Source organism: Carassius gibelio, chromosome B23, assembly GCF_023724105.1.
Source record: "Carassius gibelio isolate Cgi1373 ecotype wild population from Czech Republic chromosome B23, carGib1.2-hapl.c, whole genome shotgun sequence".
NCBI lineage: Eukaryota > Metazoa > Chordata > Actinopteri > Cypriniformes > Cyprinidae > Carassius > Carassius gibelio.
This window is the reverse complement of record NC_068418.1, coordinates 23,383,105-23,393,324: the sequence shown is the minus strand read 5'-3', so window position 1 is coordinate 23,393,324 and position 10,220 is coordinate 23,383,105. Positions and strand designations below refer to the sequence as shown.

The following is a 10,220-nucleotide window of genomic DNA, read 5'->3' as shown; positions in this document are numbered from 1 at the left end:
AAGTTAAAGAAGTTGTTAACATAAACATCTGCTGTTTATTTCTCTGGATGTGCACACTTTTATAGCATTACGTGTATTGGGATCGCAAATCATTTGAGTCAGTTCGGGAGTTTGTTGTGGGTTCGCGAATCATTTGAGTCATTTTGGGAGTTAGTAGCGGGATCGCGAATCACTTGAGTCATCTGACTCCAGTTTGAGAGTTGAAGCGGGATCGCGAATCATTTGAGTCATCTGAATACAGTTTGGGAGTTGGAGCGGGATCGCGAATCATTTGAGTCAGTTCGGGAGTTCGTAGCGGGATCGCGAATCATTTGAGTCATTTCGGGAGTTAGTAGCGGGATCGCGAATCACTTGAGTCATCTGACTCCAGTTTGGGAGTTGAAGCGGGATCGCGAATCATTTGAGTCATCTGAATACAGTTTGGGAGTTGGAGCGGGATCGCGAATCATTTGAGTCAGTTCGGGAGTTCGTAGCGGGATCGCGAATCATTTGAGTCAGTTTGAGGATCGCGAATCATTTGAATCAGCTCGGGAGTTCGTAGCGGTTTCCCGAATCATTTGAGTTAGTTTAGGCATTTTTAACTAATTTAGTAGCTAGTTATAATTACGATTTCCACGCTTAGGTGTGAAATGTGAACTTGTATTTTTTGTTTTAATTATGTGCCTTTTAACAGTATCAAGTATATTAAAAAACTAAACAAATCGTGCCTAAAAAGTGCCTGCATATAGGCTAATGTAAAGTTACATAATGAAGTCATACTAGTGCGCGTGTGCATTTTGAGTGCGTTTTTTCACTGCATTATTCGGTGTATTTAAATGCATTTATGAATGCATGTGAATGATCACAAAATTCAAGATATGAACCCTTTGTGCCAAAAGGGTTCTTTCTTGTCATTATAGAACCTTTTTAGCATAAAAGGTTATTTGGAGTTGAGTAAAGAACCCTATGGTTATATATAGAACCCCAATGATCCCTTTCTTCTAACAGTTTGTTGTCATAGTCAGGTATAATAACATGGGGGAAAAGAAAGCATACGAAGATACAAATCCCTTAAGAAGCCGTTTTATTTGCATATAGTTTAGTTGCCATGTTTTTTAGCACTTGTATAATCACAGTTTTACTACAAAATACCATATATTTTTAAATACAAAAGACACTTGGACACAAAGGATGAATACAGAGGAACAGTTTTGAGGTAAACAGAGATTTGGATATTTTCCATACGAGTTTAGATCAACTTTGAATAAAGAGAAGAGAGGTTTAGAGACAGATTTCTGTTTATTTGTGTGAAACGCAGACATTTTCATATATCGTCTTTTGAGTAGGCTAGTCAAAGAATCCACAGAAATATACATTGGTACCCATGTACCGGAAAGTATTCAGACCCCCTTCAATGTTTCCACTCCTTCTTATATTGCATCCATTTGCTGAAATCATTTAAGTTCATGATAAATCTGCAAAATGTCAACAATTCTGTGTTTTTCTGTCAATATGGGGTGCTGTGTGTACAGTACATTAATGATTAAAAATAAATAACTTAAATGATTTTAGCAAATGGCTGCAATATAACAAAGAGTGAAAAATTTAAGGGGGTCTACCATATATAAAAATAAAGACATTAGAGGACATGAAACTGTTGTCAAAAGTCTGTCATAAATGTGAAAATGTAGTTGGATGGGGAGGGTGTCTATTATAATCAGATTTTATCCAACAGCTTTAATCTGATGATAATTCGGTTGTTTTGACCTCTCTATCGACTGAAAGCCAGTTTACTGTCCTCTACCGACACCTACTGTTATGTTAACGAAAACTGCAATATATTTACATCTAGTTTAACCACAAAATGTCCAGGTTGAGCAATCTTGCCTTTTTGTTGTACTTTCAGGTAGATATTACGTCTACATCACCCACTTTATTCAAGCTCGTACAATTAGTATATACTTTTGAAAGTCTATGTTTTGATATTTAACTTTAAACTTAAAAAAAAAAAAAGTTTAATAAATCCTTTTTAAAAAGCAACTTTTTGATAAAGACTGTGAATGAAGCTTTTGTGAGAATTCTGTTTAAAAGTGAAAGTAGGTGTTGCCAAAATAACCTTGTTAAAAAACCTCCTGCTTCTCTAAAACTCTGTTATGTTATTTCGAAAGTCTTATGCACTTAAGATGGTCATAAAACTGAGGAAAAGATAGGTCTGCCCTGCCCTGTGGTAATAACTTTTGCTTCAATGCATTACCCGGAAATGTTACTTAAGAATCAGACTATAAGGAAAAGGTTTGCCTTATGAATATTAAACATGTCCTGATGACGGGTCGTCAAATCACTTCCTTAATTAATATATATATATATATATATATATATATATATATATATATATATATATATATATATATATATATATATATATATATATATATATATATATATAAAATCAAACCTTAGGTAAACCGTTTTATTATAATTATATAACATGACGATTGATAAGCACGTATTCAGTTAATGAACTTTGATTTGTATATGGAAACGAACCATACATAAAAACACATTTATAAAATAACGTTTCGTCGTAGAAAAAAAATCCAACGGCGCAAAGAAGCCTAGAAAAACTTTGTGTCTGGCTTCTAGCCAATCAAATCATCGAACGTCACTGTGTCTAATTAATATTCATGAGCAGTGCCTTCCCTGAAGGATTCAATGCTTTGACGGACGAGCCGCGGCAGGTGAGTCAAAATCGCAGAGAGAAAAACAAGGAGGTACAAGTGGTTTGAAAGAATCCTAAAGGTAATATTTCATTTGATTGTCAGTCGATTAATTACTAAACCAGAAAAAGTACTTTAGAAAGCGTTGCACATCTTGAAGGAGAAGTAAACAAGCTGGTGTGAACTTGTGTCGATGTGATGTGCTAAAGTTGTGTAAAGTATAAAGTTGTATATACAGTGAATACATGGTTTCTGCATGTTTAGATAGACTTATTAATCTTGTTTTTACACTGTTTTAAACTGTTTTCGCAAACCGAAATATTAAAAAAATAAGAGTCATGTTTTCTGAATTTTGGGTATTTAATATGTTTATTCCAGGTTATAGATGATGAGCATATGGCAATACATTCCTAAAAAGTTTTTTCACATATTATTTTAACACTTTTTAAATACCATGGGAGGCTATGTGAAGATGATAATCTGTACTCATTTACTGTAACGTAACCATTGTCTATATCAGTCATCTGAAACAATCACTGTACCATGGTTCCAGTTTTGTATGTAGTTTTGAAGTATCACACTGTAAATACCACTGTACATGGAACTCTGTAGCACTCCTACAACAGTTTTAAAAAGACAGGGTGCTTTTTCAATCTGCATGACACTAGTATCATTGTCTTTCTGTTTAGTGTCATTTTGTGGTTTGCGCATTGCTTGTGTAAGTTTAAGCACTGTTTTTCTGTTAAAAGCAGCGTCTCCTTTGCAGATGCGTGAAAGCCACACTGAGCATGTTTCCTGAGATAAAGCCCCATGGGATGTTGCAAAAACTTGGGGGTGACATTGTGTGTGTGTGTGTGTGTGTGTGTGTGTGTGTGTGTGTGTGTGTGTAGGGCCGGACTGATACTCAATTTCAGGCCGGGAAATCTCACACTCAAAAGGGGCCAAAATTTTACCTTTTGGAGTACACCTGCTTGACACCATAGCAGTAACCTGTACACATTAGTTTAGTATATTCGTAGCCATAAGGTGCTATTTTGTAGGCCTACCTATTAGGAGTAAAAAGGAAAGAAATATCTCTTTTTAAGGGCCCTGTTCAAGTGACAAGCTGTTAAAATTTTGGCCCCTTATTTCCTGTATATAGCCTTTACATCCACAAAAATTTCTGAAACCAGACCAGCCTATCACTTGTTTGGCCATCACATAAAAAAAAGTCTAAACCCTTAGTCTGAGGCCGTGGAGAATAAATAAAGGTTCTCTCTTGCAATGTGTCCACCTTGTTGAAAACAGTTACCTCATTTCAATTTGTTAGCATAGAATGTTATTTATCTTAAAATAGCTTAAATAGCCTAGATTTAATAAACCTATATTTCATTCAACAGTACACTACTAGTAAACAAATTTTTGAACAGTAAAAAATGTAGTGTTTTTGAAAGAAATCTCTTCTGCTCACCAAGCCTGCATTTATTTGATCCAAAGTACAGCAAGAGCAGTAATATTGTGAAATATTTTTAATATTTAAAATAACTGCCTTCAGTTGGAATCTACATTTAAAATGTAATTTATTTCTGTGATCAAAAGCCAAATTTCCAGCATCATTCCTCCAGTCTTCAGTGTTGCATAATCCTTCAGAAATCATTGTAATGTGCTGATTTGCTGCTTAAGAAACATATCTGTTGTTATTTTTATCATTATTAATATATAAAACACTTGAGCAAATCAGAATATTAGAATGATATCTGAAGGATCATGCGACACTGAAGACTGGGGTAATGATGCTGAATTCTCCGGCTTGTCCAGGCCTGGGTGTGAGTGTGTGTAGTGTTGGGTAACTCAGTTTTTCACATCGCTGAAACTGATGACTGATCACCTTGTGAGTTCAGGGGGAAATTCAGCATTATAAAAATATGTCTATTTCTTACCCAAAACTCTCAGAACAAAAGCTGTCCCTGGGGTGGTACCTTTTCAAAAGGTTCTCCTTTGTACCTTAGGGGTCTACTACGGTGGTACCTTAAAAGTACATATTAATATCTGAATTGTACATGTTTATGCCTAAATGTACATATGTGTCTTATTTGAAAAGGTACTGCCCCTATGACGGCTTATGTACCTTTTTTATGAGAGTGCTCTTACTGTACTAAATCTGCCTTAACCCTGGGACTTTAATCTTTGCTTATGTATATTGCTGTATTTATTAACAGTGGCTGTTATCAAGATTGCACCATAGACCATTCTCTTTAAGTCTGTGTCATGATTTTATGAATTAACAGCATATATCTGTGTGGTACGTGCTCCGTCCCATGTGAATTTAATGGATGGATGTCATGGGTCAAGAAAATGTCCCCGTCACAATTCTCCCAAAGTGCATGTGCTTCATAACAAGGGCACAGAATTCCATCTTCCGTGCACAATCAATAAACTTTATTAATCTGTTAATGAGCCTGCAGGGGTGGAATTTAACACCACCAAACCTGCAGAAACACACAATAAATGTAGTTTTAGAAATATTTCATGCACGAGAAAAAAAGCTTTTTATATTTTTTATTACGAGATTATTTTTATGTCATAATTTACCCCCATGAAATCTAGCTAATTATTGTAATGCATCTGGACATTTCACTTTCTGTTCAGTTTTGTGCTTCACATTATTCTTATTGGTGAATGTAGTTCATTTTTATTATTTTGAATTATGTTTGGGCCAATACAATTATTTTTCACTTAAAAAAACTAAATAAAATGTAAATAAATAATTAATTAAATAAATGTGTGCTTTATAATAAATTACTTTTTTTTCATAATGTTAATGTAGTTTTAAATATTACTTAAATATTGTATTATTATTTTAATATTTACTATTTTATATATATATATATATATATATATATATATATATATATATATATATATATATATATATATATATATATATATATATATATATTAATAATATAATTTTTTTTTTTTTTTTAGTGACTGGTATGCTGTACCTGAAAAGATGTGTGTGTGTGTGTGTGTGTGTGTGTGTGTCTCACATCTGTTCCTCATATCACAGGCCTTTTATGTTCAAACAGCAGCACAAGCGACATGCTGTCAACTGACTCATTTAAACTCTTTCAGTCAGTATCCCTACCACTTGTTAAGTGTTTACATGAACAAGACGTGACTTTGTTCGTTTCCAGGAAGTGATGTGTGAGAGATTACTGTCTGTGTAACATGCTGTGTGACTGTAAAACATTCGGGAAGTGCTGCAACATTTGTTTGAAGAGGTTTGTTGGCACACAGGGGGTTGATTATGAGGTTTAAAAACCAAAACCCCTGGAGTCACGTGCTGTTTTTCATACAGAAAGAGTAAAAAGACGCCACCCTAAAAAAAGTGTTACAGTATTGAATTAACCTCACTTTAGCAATGCATTCTACATTACATTAAACTCTTAACATCAGTGACGCTTTAGATCATGCAACACGCATTCTTCTGCAAATTTCTAAGACTTTGTTCATGAGGTTTATCATGTCAACTGGGAACCAAAAAGTTATCTGACGTCATTAGAGATGAGGTAAAAGAGGGAAATCTTGAATTAAATCAGGGATGTCACAAGAAAAAATGTCCTCATTAATGCCATATGTGTTTTTGTTACAAGCCTCTGTTTTAAAGGAAGTACTCCTAGTATCCCAGCACACTAAAGTCAGACCAGACATGCTGTGAAGTGTGTATCATTTCACTTTATCCTCTTACCTCAAGTTTAAACTGCATTTAAATGTTAGTGTTTATCCGTTTATATGCTACTAGTAATTCTAATGTGGTACTAGATAAGTTATTTAGGATGCTAAATTTAAACATTATAAAAATTCTGTCACTTTTCGTATGTGATTGCATTGCAAATGAACTTACTTGTTTAACTTGCATGGCTTTTTGCGGTCATTTTTCCACAAGTGAAGTACTCATTGTGTCAAAATGAAAGAATGTTCACCGTGACTGAAGGCAAACTTTGTGCTTTGTACGAAACTGCATGGGATCCAGAGAGTTTGAAATGAAACGGACACTTTGTGTTCATGAAACCCACAGGAGTCGCAGGTGACACTGTGTTGTGTTGTGTTAAAATAGTCTTGCCTCAATTACACTCATCAGTGTGGGCTGCACATCTAAATTTACACGTACATTACTGTCACATGCACACTTAGCAATATATTCCAGCCAGCAGCCAGTGACTCACTTGACATGATGCTCTGCAGCACCAGTGTGCACTCACTGGCTTGTTTGTTGTACACTAACCTAGTTTTGTGACATAACATTGGTCATAACTGCTGTCTGTTTATGTGAACTCACGGGGATATATATATATGTATATTGTGTATGTAAATATATAGGCCTATATAACAGAAATATATACACTGCAATTCAAAATTTTGGGATTAGTAAGATTTGTATAATTATTTTTTAAAGAAGTTTCTTTCGCTCATCAAAGCTGCATTTATTTGATCAAAAACAAAAAAATAAAAATACTTCTGAGCGACGCATGCGCAGAGCCAAACTCCTACGTCATCCGCCAAAAACTAATTCAGTTTACAACAGTGAGTGCAAGCTAGATTAAAGTGATTATTACATTTTGATTATGGATATTTTTCTTACAAAAATGATTAGCTACAGGAGCCCTTTGTTCATTGACTTATTTCTTATTAGTTTTCAGATAGCTTCTCTTTGTTGGTGAAGTGATGGGGTTGTAATGACATTGTTACTGAGAGACGTGTAAAGGGCAGGTTTAAGTGAAGCTCAGCGGAGCTTCTGACCCAACGGTGGAAACGCAGCTCTATTTTGGCCTCGGTGCTACAGGTCTGAGGCTATTAGCCCCGTCCGGCCCGTTTAAAGCACTGGCTCGCACTGGCATGACGGTGGAAAAGCGGCTAATGTATCACACATGCACCCATTCTACAGTTGGCCACCATTTGCTCAGGATTTGATCATCCCAAATGATCTACAAACAACACAACTGTTGACTTTCTTCTTCTCTATAATCATTTATCCATTTGGGAAATGAGCATGTTTGTCCACCTCTGGCCAAAGGAGAATCTTACCCGTCATTGGGTCATCATCTCATGCACACTGGTTATCGCTCTATCCAAATAGGCAAAATTATTACATGGACTTTTCTCAAATTTAGCAAAATGGGATACAAACTTTTGGGAGAGGAGCACTTGAGATCCATAACAGCAAAAGGACATTATGACAGTTCAAACCTGGATAAAGGAGCAAAAACATCAATCAACAAACAACATTGTGTGTGTTTGTGTTGTCACTTGCATTGTGTCCATTTTCTCAGTGTGGATGTCATTTGTCCACATGTTGGCTTTCAGTAGACAATGTTCTGCATTTGAGTACGCATACAGTGTGTTTGTCTCTTTCTGGTGCCGTGTGCAGAGAGTCTGTCTTTGTGCATTTCTCATTTCTTGTTTTCCATCTCGGTGATAAGACTGCTGTCCACAGTTTCTGAAAATGGTTTGATTTCTTTGTTTCTTTATTTCAATTTGGAAAATTCCTTCTAGCTGTTGTCGCAGTTTGTGAATATCAGATCCATCCATGACATTGTGGGTCTCCAGTAGGGATGGGCATGATTAATCGACGATCGATAATTGATCGTTAAGATTTTCCTCGATCATGTTAATTTGTTATCGATTAATCTAAAGCATTTTTTTGAATCTAATGCAGGTTGCGTTGTGTAGTGCGAGTCTTCAAGCAATTAAATGAATTTCACTGTGTGGCAGCAATTAAATATTTTACCACCAGGGGGCAATATTTGACACCCTAGCGTAATTGTTAGGAAGGCTAATATCTGGCCTTTTCTTCTGGCTTGGATAGTTTTGAGTTACATTTTGACAAAATCTGTCAGATCTAAGTATTATAATGTTTTTTTATGTTATTGTTTAACATGATTCTTTTATCATTATTATTATTTTGGAACAAATGAGGTCTCTGTTTAAGAACGCCTGCTAGCAGCTGCAGGTTCCGCTGCTTTAGAGCACTGCATATGCACGCGGATATATGTTCGTTTTGCCTGAACGTAGTTTAACTGTCTGCCACAAGTTGATCTTGTAATAAAGGTCAAACCGAGGAAAAACACGCTGTATTTTTGTATTCATTGCATTTTTTTATTATAAAAGTTAAATAATTAATTATATTATAAAAATATTAATGATTAATCGATAGTCGATCGTTAATTCTCCCGACGATCGACTAAGAAAATTTAATCGAATGCCCATCCCTAGTCTCCAGGTTTTTCTAGATCCTTGAGGCTTGGAGTTCTGGATCTTGTGGGTCTGGAAATCTCTCGATTTCTGGTTCTGATGTTCACTCTGTTCTTTAAGAAGTCGCTTCCCTTGTGGAAGTCCCCTGGCTCCACTTATTTTTTCTGGTTTTCTTGTCCATCAGATGACCAGATCATGTTTCTCCTGGAGGGTGCACATTCAAAACAAACATCTGGATGCTTATACCTGAAACCAGATCAACAGAAGTGGTTTCCCCCACAAGAATCTTTTCATATTCAAAACCAAGCTACAGAAATTTCTCAAAAATCATTTCTCATTAATCGAATTTAAATGTGCGTCAGACTTAATACACTATAACACACAACAGTTCTGAAATGATCCTGTGACCACACTGCTTCGGGTTAATTCAGTTACTTTAGAATTTCATCAGAATTATAACAACTTCACAGTTAGTTTCAATTACATTAGAAACACTTACAACTTTGTTACAGTTACTTTAGAAACAGTAAGTCTAATACAACTCCCTACCACACTGCTTCGGGCTGATTCAGTTTTGTTAGAATCTTAAACAGAATTTGTACAGAATTGACTAAACCAAATTCTCTTCTGCATAGAAGCATAGATGAAAGAAACCATTTTTTCACCTTTGGGCGATATGGGAAAAAATATATCATGTTTTTTTGTTTTGTTTTAGAAATGTCACGATTCACGATCTTATCACAATTCTTTGTCATGTTGGTTTTACTATTTTGCAAGTTGTCTGAGCATTACACCCAAACTAATTTCCCTATTATAAAGACGAAGCCTTTCGTGGTAACAAAAAAAAATAAAAAAGAATGGCAGATATTTAGGCCAAAGTTAAAAAAAACTTTGTTCTTAATTTTTAATAACAAAGATAAAAGAATGACAAAGATATACATTACAACTACACATAATATAAAAATGAAACACACAGTGCTTTATTTTCAGGTACAATAGTTGTATTTAGCAGGAGCATTATGTGGGAGCAAATAAAACAATATATGATTTCCTAAAGCAACTGTATTAAATGTCTTCAGTCAAGAGCAGTGAGTGATTTTTCTCTTTGTGTTTTGTCGTTTTATTAACATTGAAGGAATAGTCACCCAAAAATAAAAGTCGGCTGTCAGCTTTCTGTCAATTCTGTCATAGTGTTTTATTTTTATACCACCATTTACTCACTCAAAAGTGGTTTTAAAGCTAAATTAGTTTCTTCCTTCTAATGAACATAAATGCTATTTTGAGGAACGT

At 35.0% G+C, this 10,220-nt stretch overlaps 1 protein-coding gene across 2 annotated transcripts in view; it reads left to right on the top strand.

Annotated features, from left to right (window-relative positions):
* Positions 1–2,658: 2,658 nt before the first annotated feature.
* mical1 (microtubule associated monooxygenase, calponin and LIM domain containing 1) overlaps positions 2,659–10,220 on the top strand; it is a 31,556-nt gene continuing 23,994 nt past the window's right edge. The window contains exon 1 of one of the 2 annotated variants that reach the window (XM_052594092.1): positions 2,659–2,717. The gene's annotated coding sequence lies outside the window, so the exon portion shown is untranslated. Of the gene's footprint in view, positions 2,779–10,220 lie in introns of both variants that reach the window. The other variant, XM_052594091.1, reaches the window with a different exon arrangement.